The 17,773-nt window shown below is 40.4% G+C and overlaps 1 protein-coding gene across 4 annotated transcripts in view; it reads left to right on the top strand.

The window, feature by feature from the left end:
- The first annotated feature begins 1,578 nt into the window (after positions 1–1,578).
- The window catches only part of LOC309797323 (RAD52 motif-containing protein 1-like), a 166,140-nt gene continuing 149,945 nt past the window's right edge, over positions 1,579–17,773 (top strand). For 3 of the 4 annotated variants that reach the window (XM_082645925.1, XM_082645923.1, XM_082645926.1), the window contains exon 1: positions 1,579–2,080. The gene's annotated coding sequence lies outside the window, so the exon portion shown is untranslated. Of the gene's footprint in view, positions 2,081–5,422; positions 5,803–17,773 lie in introns of those variants that run through there. The other variant, XM_082645924.1, reaches the window with a different exon arrangement.

Here is a 17,773-nt window from a genome sequence, read left to right as displayed (position 1 = left end):
AAAAAGAAAAACAAACAAGCAAAAGGCCAATCATTCATCAAGCCAACCAGATGATATAGGCTTTTTTATTTTTTTTTGCCTTATAACAAATTTAATCAGTTATACATATACATATGTTTCCATATCCCCTCCCTTTTGCATCTCCCTCCCACCCTCCCTATCCCACCCCTCCAGGCGGTCACAAGGCACCGAGCTGATCTCCCTGTGCTATGCGGCTGCTTCCCATTAGCTATCTACCTTACGTTTGGTAGTGTATATATGTCCATGCCGCTCTTTCACTTTGTCACAGCTTACCCTTCCCCCTCCCCATATCCTCAAGTCCATTCTCTAGTAGGTCTGTGTCTTTATTCCTGTCTTACCCCTATGTTCTTCATGACATTTTTTTTTCTTAAATTCCATATATATGTGTTAGCATACAGTATTTGTTTTTCTCTTTCTGACTTACTTCACTCTGTATGACAGACTCTAGGTCTATCCACCTCATTACAAATAGCTCAATTTCATTTCTTTTTATGGCTGAGTAATATTCCATTGTATATATGTGCCACATCTTCTTTATCCATTCATCCGATGATGGACACTTAGGTTGTTTCCATCTCCGGGCTATTGTAAATAGGGCTGCTATGAACATTTTGGTACATGTCTCTTTTTGAATTATGGTTTTCTCAGGGTATATGCCCAGTAGTGGGATTGCTGGGTCATATGGTAGTTCTATTTGTAGTTTTTTAAGGAACCTCCATACCGTTCTCCCTAGCGGCTGTACCAATTCACATTCCCACCAGCAGTGCAAGAGTGTTCCCTTTTTTCCACACCCTCTCCAGCATTTATTGTTTCTAGATTTTTTGATGATGGCCATTCTGACTGGTGTGAGATGATATCTCATTGTAGTTTTGATTTGCATTTCTCTAATGAGTAAAGATGTTGAGCATCCTTTCATGTGTTTGTTGGCAGTCTGTATATCTTCTGTGGAGAAATGTCTATTTAGGTCTTCTGCCCATTTTTGGATTGGGTTGTTTGTTTTTTTGTTATTGAGCTGCATGAGCTGCTTATAAATTTTGGAGATTAATCCTTTGTCAGTTGCTTCATTTGCAAATATTTTCTCCCATTCTGAGGGTTGTCTTTTGGTCTTGTTTATGGTTTCCTTTGCTGTGCAAAAGCTTTGAAGTTTCATTAGGTCCCATGTGTTTATTTTTGTCTTTATTTCCATTTCTCTAGGAGGTGGGTCAAAAAGGATTTTGCTGTGATTTATGTCATAGAGTGTTCTGCCTATGTGTTCCTCTAAGAGTTTGATAGTGTCTGGCCTTACATTTAGGTCTTTAATCCATTTTGAGCTTATTTTTGTGTATGGTGTTAGGGAGTGATCTAATCTCATACTTTTACATGTCCCTATCCAGTTTTCCCAGCACCACTTATTGAAGAGACTGTCCTTTCTCCACTGTACATTCCTGCCTCCTTTATCAAAGATAAGGTGACCATATGTCCGTGGGTTTAACTCTGGGCTTTCTATCCTGTTCCATTGATCTATCTTTCTGTTTTTGTGCCAGTACCATACTGTCTTGATTACTGTAGCTTTGTAGTATAGTCTGACAGACTTTCCTTTTCTTAATGACAATTTTGAAGAGTCCTGGTTCACGTATTTCATAGACTGTCCCTCAACTTGGGTTTGTGTGATGTTCTCCTCATGACTGGAAGGGAGTTAGGGTTTTGGGGAAGGAGATGTTTACTTTTAATATTTTGTTTCATCTCTGTCTCTTGGCTTTTTATATAAGATATTCAATGCATTTAGATATATATTTAAAAAAGCAGGCTTTTAGACTATTATTTTATAATCTGCTTGCTATTTTGTAGTCTGCTTGGGATGATGGTGGTATGCTTTTTTTTTTTTTTCCGGTACACGGGCCTCTCACTCTTGTGGCCTCTCCCATTGTGGAGCACAGGCTCCGGACACGCAGGCTCAGCGGCCATGGCTCACAGGTCTAGCCGCTCCGCGGCATGTGGGATCTTCCCGGACCGGGGCACGAAGCCGTGTCCCCTGCATCGGCAGGCAGGCTCTCAACCACTGCTCCACCAGGGAAGCCCGGTACACTTTTGTTTTATTTATGCAGTTGGCTCTCTTGCGTTGATTTACATTTTATTGATAAAGCTCAACTGCTTTGGATTATGATGTGTTTACAAGGCTACACAGATAATCTAGAAGGGAAAATGAAGAAATACAAATGACAGAAAATGTTTCATAATAATAAAATTTTCTTAGCAAGCAGCAACCTTTTCTCAAAATCAGTGTTATAATATAAGTTGCTTGCTTCATAAATATGTTTTTTTTTGTTTTTTCATATCTTTATTGATTAGTAAGCATGTTAAATGACTTGGGAGGAATCTCACTCTCTTCAAGAAATAATTTGGAATTCTTGATCTAGAATGCTGACAGTTCTCAAAAATGGGTCAGGAAAATCAAAGTAATAGATGGAAAAACAATCTCAATTTTAGCTATTGATATAATTTTTCTTAAATTTAGGGTTTTTTTATAATTGAAGTCACTAAAACAGATGGTGGAAGGTCCATCAAGATATTTATTTTATGCAATTAAAGCATTTTACTTTGCTGTATTGAATTCCATTCATTCTGGAATTTAGGAGAATTTACCTCTTTATGAAAGAGATGATTCAAAGTAGAAAATGATTGCTGACCTTCGCTTCCAGTTTTCTTCTCAGTAGACTTAGTCTCTCCTAATGCTTCTTGCATACTCAGTAATTATATAAGTTTTAGAGAAAAATGCAGGTCTGGCTGAAATTTAAGCACAGTATGATAAATAAAGCTTTTTTCCTTTGCAGAATATTTTACATGTGTGTCCCATAGATTCATCAGAGATTCTAGTTTTGGATAAAGGCAAGTACATTTCAAGACAATACAACATCCCTGTGTATGACATTGGCATTCGAATGAGAAGTGAATTTGGTTGAGGACGGTTCTTGGAATGCTTGGCATTTAGGTTATTTTAGGTCAACTCTTTGGGAAATTCAATTAGAGTATTTATTGAATGGTTTTAGTGAGCTGAATGGTTGTCATGTCATGTCATAGATGGTCTAAAACATGACTCTTATTTCTAAACTAGTTGTGTTGGTCAGATAAGGCATCTTACATGATGTATTTAATCCAAGATAATGATGGATGAGTAAGAGGCAGATCATTGTAGAGGAAGTAATTTTGGTTTTGAGAGAGGCATTCTTAGGGAAATAGGCCTTGGTGTGTTCATTTAGAGCTGGGCAGGATTGAGGTCCGAGAGAGGAGGGAAAGGATATTTGGGTAGAGGGAAGGGCTTTGGCAGAGCCTCAGAGGCCTGACGGTTCCTGGGGCCTTTGTGGGAATGGTGGGAAAGTTGGGTTGCAGTCAGCCTGTGGGTAGCCTGGACGTTGGGTAATGAGCGTGGCCATCAGTTTATGGGCGCCCTCTCTAGAGTGGTCTGTAACTTGCTTCCTCCCTGAGGAAGCGTGACACGCTTCTGCTAGCTGCAGTGTCTTCCCCACAGCTGTGCTGTCCATGGAGGAGAAGGGGGCCTGCTCTGCCATGGCTTCCTTACTCCTCAGGGTGTGGCGTGTGAGTTATTTTAATACTGTATCAATCTGCCTTTTCTTTCTTTTGTCACAATGCATTTGCTTTCTAAAGTGGTCTTGTTTTCAGGATAATAATTGGGTTTCCACAGGGAAAATCATAATGTATGAGGCAAATTACTGACTAAAGGCAAATTCCTGACTTAAAAAATGAATCTCTAATTTTTTTCTAGTAGTTCTTCTTTTGTTTAAATTTTTGTTTTGTTAGTTATGTAAAGAAACTTATGGATAGTAATTTCTGCTCAGGTGGATAGTGGTACTGTTTAGCACAGCTCATTGGTCTTCTGAAACTTTTACAAATGCAGTCTGATTCATTCCAGCCAAGTTAATTAGGAGGTACATAATTTTTTTCCCCTAATGGAGACAAATGGAAAAGACAGAGATACAGAAATCATCTTCAGTTTAGATTGAAGAAATGTCAGTTACTACTGTTTGTTCCTGCTGTTTGATCACAGTTTATTTTGATTTTTGGAAGTCTGTTTCTAATCAAATAAGATTTAATGTTTTAGAAGTAATAGAGGACCATGACTAAACTAAGAAGAAAAGTTAATTTAAGGACAAGAATTGATTTTTAAAAATATAAAAGTACATTTCATGACTTGATTTGAAGATGATCTGGTGGTATCCTTATACTGTCGCAGAAGGAAGTCCACAGTGGGACGAGAATGATGCTTACAAATCAGCACCCTTATTATCTATTACTGAAGATGTCTTAGTCCAGGCCAGTCTGCCTACCACCTCTGTGGTACACTGTTGATTTCATTTTTCTTCCAGTATTTACTTTTGGTTCTGGACCAGTTATCTAGCTGTGATGGGATTCTTCAAAAGTATCCTACATTTTGTACTTAGTGAACTAGTGATTGTCCTGTTTGCAGACATTCTTTCTGAGGCTCTACTCTTGCCTCGAAAACCGACATTTGCAGAAAGGGAAATGTATAGGTTTTCCTTTTAAATGTATTTATTTTTATTTATTTTTGGCTGTGTTCGGTCTTCTTTTCTGTGCGAAGGCCTTCTCTAGTTGTGGCGAGCAGGGGCACTCCTCATCGTGGTGCCTGGGCCTCTCACTGCCGTAGCCCCTCTTGTTGCAGAGCACAGGCTCGAGAAGCACAGGCTGAGCAGTTGTGGCTCACGGGCTTAGTTGCTATGAAGCATGTGGGATCTTCCCGGACCAGGGCTCAAACCCGTGTCCCATGCACTGGCAGGCGGATTCTTAACCACTGCCCCACCAGTTATTCTTTTTTTAAAAAAATTATTTCCTCATTTGTTTTTTTGTGATGATGCCTTTATTTATTTATTTTTATTATTGTTTATATTTGGCTGTGTTGGGTCTTTGTTGTTGCCCGCGGGCTTTCTCTGGTTGTGGCAAGTGGGGGCTACTCTTTGTTGTGGTGTGCGGACTTCTCATTGTGGTGGCTTCTCTTGTTGTGGAACACGGGCTCTAAGTGTGCGGGCTTCAGTAATTGCAGCACCTGGGCTCAGTAGTTGCGGCACACAGGCCCTAGAGTTTGCGGGCTTCAGTAGTTGCTACGTGTGGCCTCAGTAGTTGTGGCTCGCGGGCTGTACAGCGCAGGCTCAGTAGTTGTGATGTCAGGGCTTAGTTGCTCTGCAGCACGTGGGATCTTCCCGGACCAGGGCTGGAACCTGTGTCCCCTGCATTGGCAGACGGATTCTTAACCACTGCACCACCAGGAAAGTCCCAGACTTTCCTTTTCTTAATGACAATTTTGAAGAGTCCTGGTTCACGTATTTCATAGACTGTCCCTCAACTTGGGTTTGTGTGATGTTCTCCTCATGACTGGAAGGGAGTTAGGGTTTTGGGGAAGGAGATGTTTACTTTTAATATTTTGTTTCATCTCTGTCTCTTGGCTTTTTATATAAGATATTCAATGCATTTAGATATATATTTAAAAAAGCAGGCTTTTAGACTATTATTTTATAATCTGCTTGCTATTTTGTAGTCTGCTTGGGATGATGGTGGTATGCTTTTTTTTTTTTTTTTTTTCGGTACACGGGCCTCTCACTCTTGTGGCCTCTCCCATTGTGGAGCACAGGCTCCGGACACGCAGGCTCAGCGGCCATGGCTCACAGGTCTAGTCGCTCCGCGGCATGTGGGATCTTCCCGGACCAGGGCACGAAGCCGTGTCCCCTGCATCGGCAGGCAGGCTCTCAACCACTGCTCCACCAGGGAAGCCCAGTACACTTTTGTTTTATTTATGCAGTTGGCTCTCTTGCGTTGATTTACATTTTATTGATAAAGCTCAACTGCTTTGGATTATGATGTGTTTACAAGGCTACACAGATAATCTAGAAGGGAAAATGAAGAAATACAAATGACAGAAAATGTTTCATAATAATAAAATTTTCTTAGCAAGCAGCAACCTTTTGTCAATGTCAGTCTTTTAATATAATTTGCTTGCTTCATAAATATGGGGTTTGTTTTTGTTTTTTCATATCTTTATTGATTAGTAAGCATGTTAAATGACTTGGGAGGAATCTCACTCTCTTCAAGAAATAATTTGGAATTATTGATCCAGAATGCTGACAATTCTCAAAAATGGGTCAAGAAAATCAAAGTAATAGATGGAAAAAAAATCTCAATTTTAGCTGTTGATATAACTTTTCTTAAATTTAGGGTTTTTTTTATAATTGAAGTTACTAAAACAGTTGGTGGAAGGTCCATCAAGATATTTATTTTATGTATTTAAAGCATTTTACTTTGCTGTATTGAATTCCATTCATTCTGGAATTTAGGAGAATTGACCTCTTTATGAAAGAGATGATTCAAAGTAGAAAATGATTGATGACCTTCGCTTCCAGTTTTCTTCTCAATAGACTTAGTCTCTCTTCTAATGCTTCTTGCATACTCAGTAATTGTATAAGTTTTAGAGAAAAATGCAGGTCTGGCCGAATATTAAGCACAGTACAATAAATAAAGCTTTTTGACTTTGCAGAATATTCTACATGTGTGTCCCATAGATTCATCAGAGATTCTAGTTTTGGATAAAGGCAAGTACATTTCAAGACAATACAACATCCCTGTGTATGACATTGGCATTCGAATGAGAAGTGGATTTGGTTCAGGACGGTTCTTGGAATGCTTGGCATTTAGGAAATTTTAGGTCAACTCTTTGGGCAATTCAATTAGAGTATTTATTGAATGGTTTTAGTGAGCTGAATGGTTGTCATGTCATGTCATAGATGGTATAAAACATGACTCTTATTTATAAGATGGTTGTGTTGGTGAGCTAAGGCATCTTACATGATGTAAGATGGATCCAAGATAATGACGGATGAGTAAGAGGCAGATCACTCTAGAGGAAGTAATTTTGGTTTTGAGAGAGGCATTCTTAGGGAAATAGGCCTTGGGAGTGTTCATTTAGAGCTGGGCAGGATTGTGGTCCGGAGAGAGGAGGGTAGAGGGAAGGGCACTGGCAGAGCCTCAGAGGCCTGACGGTTCCTGGGGCCTGTGTGGGAATGGTTGGAAAGTTGGGTTGCAGTCAGCCTGTGGGTGGCCTGGACGTTGGGTAATGAGCGTGGCCGTCAGTTTATGGGCGCCCTCTCTAGAGTGGTCTGTAACTTGCTTCCTCCCTGAGGAAGTGTGACACGCTTCTGCTAGCTGCAGTGTCTTCCCCACAGCTGTGCTGTCCATGGAGGAGAAGGGGACCTGCTCTGCCATGGCTTCCTTACTCCTCAGGGTATGGCGTGTGAGTTATTTTAATAATGTATCAATCTGCCTTTTCTTTCTTTTGTCACAATGCATTTGCTTTCTAAAGTGGTTTGTTTTCAGGCTAATAATTGGGTTTCCACAGGGAAAATAATAATGTATGAGGCAAATTACTGACTAACGTCCAATTCCTGACTTAAAAATTGGATCTCTAATTTTTTTCTAGTAGGTCTTCTTTTGATTAAATTTTTGTTTTGTTAGTTATGTAAAGAAACTTATGTATAGTAATTTCCGCTCAGTTGGATAGTGGTACTGTTCAGCACAGCTCATTGGTCTTCTGAAACTTTTACAAATGCAGTCTGATTCATTCCAGCCAAGTTAATTAGGAGGTACATAATGTTTCTCCCCTAATGGAGACAAATGTAAAATACAGAGATACAGAAATCATCTTCAGTTTAGACAGAAGAAATTTTAGTTACTACTGTTTGTTCCTGCTATTTGATCCCAGTTTATGTTTTGAAGTCTCTCTCTAATCAAATAAGATTTAATGTTTTAGATGTAATAGAGGACCATGACTAAACTAAGAAGAAAAGTTAATTTAAGGGCAATAATTGATTTTTAAAAACATAAAAGTACATTTCATGACTTGATTTCAAGATGATCTGGTGGTATCCTTATACTGTCACAGAAGGAAGTCCACGTTGGGACAAGAATGATGCTTACAAATCAGCACCCTTATTATCTCTTACTGAACATGTCTTTGTCCAGGCCAGTCTGCCTACCACCTCTGTGGTACACTGTTGATTTCATTTTTCTTCCAGTATTTACTTTTGGTTCTGGACCAATTATCTAGCTGTGATGCGATTCTTCAAAAGTATCCTACATTTTGTACTTAGTGAACTAGTGATTGTTCTGTGTGCAGACATTCTTTCTGAGGCTCTACTCTTGCCTCGAAAACCTACATTTGCAGAAAGGGAAATGTATAGGTTTTCCTTTTAAATGTATTTATTTTTATTTATTTTTTATTTATTTTTGGCTGTGTTCGGTCTCCTTTTCTGTGCGAAGGCCTTCTCTAGTTGTGGCGAGCAGGGGCACTCCTCATCGTGGTGCCTGGGCCTCTCACTGCCGTAGCCCCTCTTGTTGCAGAGCACAGGCTCGAGAAGCACAGGCTGAGTAGTTGTGGCTCACGGGCTTAGTTGCTATGAAGCATGTGGGATCTTCCCGGGCCAGGGCTCAAACCCGTGTCCCATGCACTGGCAGGCGGATTCTTAACCACGGCCCCACCAGTTATTCTTTTTTTAAAAAAATTATTTCCTCATTTGTTTTTTTGTGATGATGCCTTTATTTATTTATTTTTATTATTGTTTATATTTGGCTGTGTTGGGTCTTTGTTGTTGCCCGCGGGCTTTCTCTGGTTGTGGCAAGTGGGGGCTACTCTTTGTTGTGGTGTGCGGACTTCTCATTGTGGTGGCTTCTCTTGTTGTGGAACACGGGCTCTAAGTGTGCGGGCTTCAGTAATTGCAGCACCTGGGCTCAGTAGTTGCGGCACACAGGCCCTAGAGTTTGCGGGCTTCAGTAGTTGCTACGTGTGGCCTCAGTAGTTGTGGCTCGCGGGCTCTACAGCGCAGGCTCAGTAGTTGTGATGTCCGGGCTTAGTTGCTCTGCGGCATGTGGGATCTTCCCGGACCAGGGCTGGAACCTGTGTCCCCTGCATTGGCAGACGGATTCTTAACCACTGCACCACCAGGAAAGTCCCAGACTTTCCTTTTCTTAATGACAATTTTGAAGAGTCCTGGTTCACGTATTTCATAGACTGTCCCTCAACTTGGGTTTGTGTGATGTTCTCCTCATGACTGGAAGGGAGTTAGGGTTTTGGGGAAGGAGATGTTTACTTTTAAAATTTTGTTTCATCTCTATCTCTTGGCTTTTTATATAAGATATTCAATGCATTTCGATATATATATAAAAATGCAGGCTTGTAGCCTATTATTTTATAATCTGCTTGCTATTTTGTAATCAGCTTGGGATGATGGTGGTATGCTTTTTTTTTTTTTTTCAGTATACGGGCCTCTCACTGTTGTGGCCTCTCCCGTTGTGGAGCACAGGCTCCGGACGCGCAGGCTCAGCAGCCGTGGCTCACAGGCCTAGCCGCTCCGCGGCGCGTGGGATCTTCCCGGACCGGGGCACGAAGCCGTGTCCCCTGCGTCGGCAGGCAGGCTCTCAACCACTGCTCCACCAGGGAAGCACGGTACACTTTTGTTTTCATTATGCAGTTGGCTCTCTTGCGTTGATTTACATTTTATTGATAAAGCTCAACTGCTTTGGATTATGATGTGTTTACAAGGCTACACAGATAATCTGGAAGGGAAAATGAAGAAATACAAATGACAGAAAATGTTTTATAATAATAAAATTTTCTTGGCAAGCAGCAACCTTTTCTCAATGTCAGTCTTTTAATATAATTTGCTTGCTTCATAAATATGGGTTTTTTTTTGTTTTTTCATATCTTTATTGATTAGTAAGCATGTTAAATGACTTGGGAGGAATCTCACTCTCTTCAAGAAATAATTTGGAATTATTGATCCAGAATGCTGACAATTCTCAAAAATGGGTCAAGAAAATCAAAGTAATAGATGGAAAAAAAATCTCAATTTTAGCTGTTGATATAACTTTTCTTAAATTTAGGGTTTTTTTTATAATTGAAGTTACTAAAACAGTTGGTGGAAGGTCCATCAAGATATTTATTTTATGTATTTAAAGCATTTTACTTTGCTGTATTGAATTCCATTCATTCTGGAATTTAGGAGAATTGACCTCTTTATGAAAGAGATGATTCAAAGTAGAAAATGATTGATGACCTTCGCTTCCAGTTTTCTTCTCAATAGACTTAGTCTCTCTTCTAATGCTTCTTGCATACTCAGTAATTGTATAAGTTTTAGAGAAAAATGCAGGTCTGGCCGAATATTAAGCACAGTACAATAAATAAAGCTTTTTGACTTTGCAGAATATTCTACATGTGTGTCCCATAGATTCATCAGAGATTCTAGTTTTGGATAAAGGCAAGTACATTTCAAGACAATACAACATCCCTGTGTATGACATTGGCATTCGAATGAGAAGTGGATTTGGTTCAGGACGGTTCTTGGAATGCTTGGCATTTAGGAAATTTTAGGTCAACTCTTTGGGCAATTCAATTAGAGTATTTATTGAATGGTTTTAGTGAGCTGAATGGTTGTCATGTCATGTCATAGATGGTATAAAACATGACTCTTATTTATAAGATGGTTGTGTTGGTGAGCTAAGGCATCTTACATGATGTAAGATGGATCCAAGATAATGACGGATGAGTAAGAGGCAGATCACTCTAGAGGAAGTAATTTTGGTTTTGAGAGAGGCATTCTTAGGGAAATAGGCCTTGGGAGTGTTCATTTAGAGCTGGGCAGGATTGTGGTCCGGAGAGAGGAGGGTAGAGGGAAGGGCACTGGCAGAGCCTCAGAGGCCTGACGGTTCCTGGGGCCTGTGTGGGAATGGTTGGAAAGTTGGGTTGCAGTCAGCCTGTGGGTGGCCTGGACGTTGGGTAATGAGCGTGGCCGTCAGTTTATGGGCGCCCTCTCTAGAGTGGTCTGTAACTTGCTTCCTCCCTGAGGAAGTGTGACACGCTTCTGCTAGCTGCAGTGTCTTCCCCACAGCTGTGCTGTCCATGGAGGAGAAGGGGACCTGCTCTGCCATGGCTTCCTTACTCCTCAGGGTATGGCGTGTGAGTTATTTTAATAATGTATCAATCTGCCTTTTCTTTCTTTTGTCACAATGCATTTGCTTTCTAAAGTGGTTTGTTTTCAGGCTAATAATTGGGTTTCCACAGGGAAAATAATAATGTATGAGGCAAATTACTGACTAACGTCCAATTCCTGACTTAAAAATTGGATCTCTAATTTTTTTCTAGTAGGTCTTCTTTTGATTAAATTTTTGTTTTGTTAGTTATGTAAAGAAACTTATGTATAGTAATTTCCGCTCAGTTGGATAGTGGTACTGTTCAGCACAGCTCATTGGTCTTCTGAAACTTTTACAAATGCAGTCTGATTCATTCCAGCCAAGTTAATTAGGAGGTACATAATGTTTCTCCCCTAATGGAGACAAATGTAAAATACAGAGATACAGAAATCATCTTCAGTTTAGACAGAAGAAATTTTAGTTACTACTGTTTGTTCCTGCTATTTGATCCCAGTTTATGTTTTGAAGTCTCTCTCTAATCAAATAAGATTTAATGTTTTAGATGTAATAGAGGACCATGACTAAACTAAGAAGAAAAGTTAATTTAAGGGCAATAATTGATTTTTAAAAACATAAAAGTACATTTCATGACTTGATTTCAAGATGATCTGGTGGTATCCTTATACTGTCACAGAAGGAAGTCCACGTTGGGACAAGAATGATGCTTACAAATCAGCACCCTTATTATCTCTTACTGAACATGTCTTTGTCCAGGCCAGTCTGCCTACCACCTCTGTGGTACACTGTTGATTTCATTTTTCTTCCAGTATTTACTTTTGGTTCTGGACCAATTATCTAGCTGTGATGCGATTCTTCAAAAGTATCCTACATTTTGTACTTAGTGAACTAGTGATTGTTCTGTTTGCAGACATTCTTTCTGAGGCTCTACTCTTGCCTCGAAAACCTACATTTGCAGAAAGGGAAATGTATAGGTTTTCCTTTTAAATGTATTTATTTTTATTTATTTTTTATTTATTTTTGGCTGTGTTCGGTCTCCTTTTCTGTGCGAAGGCCTTCTCTAGTTGTGGCGAGCAGGGGCACTCCTCATCGTGGTGCCTGGGCCTCTCACTGCCGTAGCCCCTCTTGTTGCAGAGCACAGGCTCGAGAAGCACAGGCTGAGTAGTTGTGGCTCACGGGCTTAGTTGCTATGAAGCATGTGGGATCTTCCCGGGCCAGGGCTCAAACCCGTGTCCCATGCACTGGCAGGCGGATTCTTAACCACGGCCCCACCAGTTATTCTTTTTTTAAAAAAATTATTTCCTCATTTGTTTTTTTGTGATGATGCCTTTATTTATTTATTTTTATTATTGTTTATATTTGGCTGTGTTGGGTCTTTGTTGTTGCCCGCGGGCTTTCTCTGGTTGTGGCAAGTGGGGGCTACTCTTTGTTGTGGTGTGCGGACTTCTCATTGTGGTGGCTTCTCTTGTTGTGGAACACGGGCTCTAAGTGTGCGGGCTTCAGTAATTGCAGCACCTGGGCTCAGTAGTTGCGGCACACAGGCCCTAGAGTTTGCGGGCTTCAGTAGTTGCTACGTGTGGCCTCAGTAGTTGTGGCTCGCGGGCTCTACAGCGCAGGCTCAGTAGTTGTGATGTCCGGGCTTAGTTGCTCTGCGGCATGTGGGATCTTCCCGGACCAGGGCTGGAACCTGTGTCCCCTGCATTGGCAGACGGATTCTTAACCACTGCACCACCAGGAAAGTCCCAGACTTTCCTTTTCTTAATGACAATTTTGAAGAGTCCTGGTTCACGTATTTCATAGACTGTCCCTCAACTTGGGTTTGTGTGATGTTCTCCTCATGACTGGAAGGGAGTTAGGGTTTTGGGGAAGGAGATGTTTACTTTTAAAATTTTGTTTCATCTCTATCTCTTGGCTTTTTATATAAGATATTCAATGCATTTCGATATATATATAAAAATGCAGGCTTGTAGCCTATTATTTTATAATCTGCTTGCTATTTTGTAATCAGCTTGGGATGATGGTGGTATGCTTTTTTTTTTTTTTTCAGTATACGGGCCTCTCACTGTTGTGGCCTCTCCCGTTGTGGAGCACAGGCTCCGGACGCGCAGGCTCAGCAGCCGTGGCTCACAGGCCTAGCCGCTCCGTGGCGCGTGGGATCTTCCCGGACCGGGGCACGAAGCCGTGTCCCCTGCGTCGGCAGGCAGGCTCTCAACCACTGCTCCACCAGGGAAGCACGGTACACTTTTGTTTTCATTATGCAGTTGGCTCTCTTGCGTTGATTTACATTTTATTGATAAAGCTCAACTGCTTTGGATTATGATGTGTTTACAAGGCTACACAGATAATCTGGAAGGGAAAATGAAGAAATACAAATGACAGAAAATGTTTTATAATAATAAAATTTTCTTGGCAAGCAGCAACCTTTTCTCAATGTCAGTCTTTTAATATAATTTGCTTGCTTCATAAATATGGGGTTTTTTTTTGTTTTTTCATATCTTTATTGATTAGTAAGCATGTTAAATGACTTGGGAGGAATCTCACTCTCTTCAAGAAATAATTTGGAATTATTGATCCAGAATGCTGACAATTCTCAAAAATGGGTCAAGAAAATCAAAGTAATAGATGGAAAAAAAATCTCAATTTTAGCTGTTGATATAACTTTTCTTAAATTTAGGGTTTTTTTTATAATTGAAGTTACTAAAACAGTTGGTGGAAGGTCCATCAAGATATTTATTTTATGTATTTAAAGCATTTTACTTTGCTGTATTGAATTCCATTCATTCTGGAATTTAGGAGAATTGACCTCTTTATGAAAGAGATGATTCAAAGTAGAAAATGATTGATGACCTTCGCTTCCAGTTTTCTTCTCAAAAGACTTAGTCTCTCTTCTAATGCTTCTTGCATACTCAGTAATTGTATAAGTTTTAGAGAAAAATGCAGGTCTGGCCGAATATTAAGCACAGTACAATAAATAAAGCTTTTTGACTTTGCAGAATATTCTACATGTGTGTCCCATAGATTCATCAGAGATTCTAGTTTTGGATAAAGGCAAGTACATTTCAAGACAATACAACATCCCTGTGTATGACATTGGCATTCGAATGAGAAGTGGATTTGGTTCAGGACGGTTCTTGGAATGCTTGGCATTTAGGAAATTTTAGGTCAACTCTTTGGGCAATTCAATTAGAGTATTTATTGAATGGTTTTAGTGAGCTGAATGGTTGTCATGTCATGTCATAGATGGTATAAAACATGACTCTTATTTATAAGATGGTTGTGTTGGTGAGCTAAGGCATCTTACATGATGTAAGATGGATCCAAGATAATGACGGATGAGTAAGAGGCAGATCACTCTAGAGGAAGTAATTTTGGTTTTGAGAGAGGCATTCTTAGGGAAATAGGCCTTGGGAGTGTTCATTTAGAGCTGGGCAGGATTGTGGTCCGGAGAGAGGAGGGTAGAGGGAAGGGCACTGGCAGAGCCTCAGAGGCCTGACGGTTCCTGGGGCCTGTGTGGGAATGGTTGGAAAGTTGGGTTGCAGTCAGCCTGTGGGTGGCCTGGACGTTGGGTAATGAGCGTGGCCGTCAGTTTATGGGCGCCCTCTCTAGAGTGGTCTGTAACTTGCTTCCTCCCTGAGGAAGTGTGACACGCTTCTGCTAGCTGCAGTGTCTTCCCCACAGCTGTGCTGTCCATGGAGGAGAAGGGGACCTGCTCTGCCATGGCTTCCTTACTCCTCAGGGTATGGCGTGTGAGTTATTTTAATAATGTATCAATCTGCCTTTTCTTTCTTTTGTCACAATGCATTTGCTTTCTAAAGTGGTTTGTTTTCAGGCTAATAATTGGGTTTCCACAGGGAAAATAATAATGTATGAGGCAAATTACTGACTAACGTCCAATTCCTGACTTAAAAATTGGATCTCTAATTTTTTTCTAGTAGGTCTTCTTTTGATTAAATTTTTGTTTTGTTAGTTATGTAAAGAAACTTATGTATAGTAATTTCCGCTCAGTTGGATAGTGGTACTGTTCAGCACAGCTCATTGGTCTTCTGAAACTTTTACAAATGCAGTCTGATTCATTCCAGCCAAGTTAATTAGGAGGTACATAATGTTTCTCCCCTAATGGAGACAAATGTAAAATACAGAGATACAGAAATCATCTTCAGTTTAGACAGAAGAAATTTTAGTTACTACTGTTTGTTCCTGCTATTTGATCCCAGTTTATGTTTTGAAGTCTCTCTCTAATCAAATAAGATTTAATGTTTTAGATGTAATAGAGGACCATGACTAAACTAAGAAGAAAAGTTAATTTAAGGGCAATAATTGATTTTTAAAAACATAAAAGTACATTTCATGACTTGATTTCAAGATGATCTGGTGGTATCCTTATACTGTCACAGAAGGAAGTCCACGTTGGGACAAGAATGATGCTTACAAATCAGCACCCTTATTATCTCTTACTGAACATGTCTTTGTCCAGGCCAGTCTGCCTACCACCTCTGTGGTACACTGTTGATTTCATTTTTCTTCCAGTATTTACTTTTGGTTCTGGACCAATTATCTAGCTGTGATGCGATTCTTCAAAAGTATCCTACATTTTGTACTTAGTGAACTAGTGATTGTTCTGTGTGCAGACATTCTTTCTGAGGCTCTACTCTTGCCTCGAAAACCTACATTTGCAGAAAGGGAAATGTATAGGTTTTCCTTTTAAATGTATTTATTTTTATTTATTTTTTATTTATTTTTGGCTGTGTTCGGTCTCCTTTTCTGTGCGAAGGCCTTCTCTAGTTGTGGCGAGCAGGGGCACTCCTCATCGTGGTGCCTGGGCCTCTCACTGCCGTAGCCCCTCTTGTTGCAGAGCACAGGCTCGAGAAGCACAGGCTGAGCAGTTGTGGCTCACGGGCTTCGTTGCTTTGAAGCATGTGGGATCTTCCCGGGCCAGGGCTCAAACCCGTGTCCCATGCACTGGCAGGCGGATTCTTAACCACGGCCCCACCAGTTATTCTTTTTTTTAAAAAAATTATTTCCTCATTTGTTTTTTTGTGATGATGCCTTTATTTATTTATTTTTATTATTGTTTATATTTGGCTGTGTTGGGTCTTTGTTGTTGCCCGCGGGCTTTCTCTGGTTGTGGCAAGTGGGGGCTACTCTTTGTTGTGGTGTGCGGACTTCTCATTGTGGTGGCTTCTCTTGTTGTGGAACACGGGCTCTAAGTGTGCGGGCTTCAGTAATTGCAGCACCTGGGCTCAGTAGTTGCGGCACACAGGCCCTAGAGTTTGCGGGCTTCAGTAGTTGCTACGTGTGGCCTCAGTAGTTGTGGCTCGCGGGCTCTACAGCGCAGGCTCAGTAGTTGTGATGTCCGGGCTTAGTTGCTCTGCGGCATGTGGGATCTTCCCGGACCAGGGCTGGAACCTGTGTCCCCTGCATTGGCAGACGGATTCTTAACCACTGCACCACCAGGAAAGTCCCAGACTTTCCTTTTCTTAATGACAATTTTGAAGAGTCCTGGTTCACGTATTTCATAGACTGTCCCTCAACTTGGGTTTGTGTGATGTTCTCCTCATGACTGGAAGGGAGTTAGGGTTTTGGGGAAGGAGATGTTTACTTTTAAAATTTTGTTTCATCTCTATCTCTTGGCTTTTTATATAAGATATTCAATGCATTTCGATATATATATAAAAATGCAGGCTTGTAGCCTATTATTTTATAATCTGCTTGCTATTTTGTAATCAGCTTGGGATGATGGTGGTATGCTTTTTTTTTTTTTTCAGTATACGGGCCTCTCACTGTTGTGGCCTCTCCCGTTGTGGAGCACAGGCTCCGGACGCGCAGGCTCAGCGGCCGTGGCTCACAGGCCTAGCCGCTCCGCGGCGCGTGGGATCTTCCCGGACCGGGGCACGAAGCCGTGTCCCCTGCGTCGGCAGGCAGGCTCTCAACCACTGCTCCACCAGGGAAGCACGGTACACTTTTGTTTTCATTATGCAGTTGGCTCTCTTGCGTTGATTTACATTTTATTGATAAAGCTCAACTGCTTTGGATTATGATGTGTTTACAAGGCTACACAGATAATCTGGAAGGGAAAATGAAGAAATACAAATGACAGAAAATGTTTTATAATAATAAAATTTTCTTGGCAAGCAGCAACCTTTTCTCAATGTCAGTCTTTTAATATAATTTGCTTGCTTCATAAATATGGGGTTTTTTTTGTTTTTTCATATCTTTATTGATTAGTAAGCATGTTAAATGACTTGGGAGGAATCTCACTCTCTTCAAGAAATAATTTGGAATTATTGATCCAGAATGCTGACAATTCTCAAAAATGGGTCAAGAAAATCAAAGTAATAGATGGAAAAAAAATCTCAATTTTAGCTGTTGATATAACTTTTCTTAAATTTAGGGTTTTTTTTATAATTGAAGTTACTAAAACAGTTGGTGGAAGGTCCATCAAGATATTTATTTTATGTATTTAAAGCATTTTACTTTGCTGTATTGAATTCCATTCATTCTGGAATTTAGGAGAATTGACCTCTTTATGAAAGAGATGATTCAAAGTAGAAAATGATTGATGACCTTCGCTTCCAGTTTTCTTCTCAATAGACTTAGTCTCTCTTCTAATGCTTCTTGCATACTCAGTAATTGTATAAGTTTTAGAGAAAAATGCAGGTCTGGCCGAATATTAAGCACAGTACAATAAATAAAGCTTTTTGACTTTGCAGAATATTCTACATGTGTGTCCCATAGATTCATCAGAGATTCTAGTTTTGGATAAAGGCAAGTA

Source organism: Mesoplodon mirus (genome assembly GCF_964341445.2).
Source record: "Mesoplodon mirus genome assembly, contig: HAP1_SCAFFOLD_212, whole genome shotgun sequence".
NCBI lineage: Eukaryota > Metazoa > Chordata > Mammalia > Artiodactyla > Ziphiidae > Mesoplodon > Mesoplodon mirus.
The sequence above is the reverse complement of the archived record's forward strand: the minus strand, read 5'-3'. Positions and strand labels throughout refer to the sequence as shown.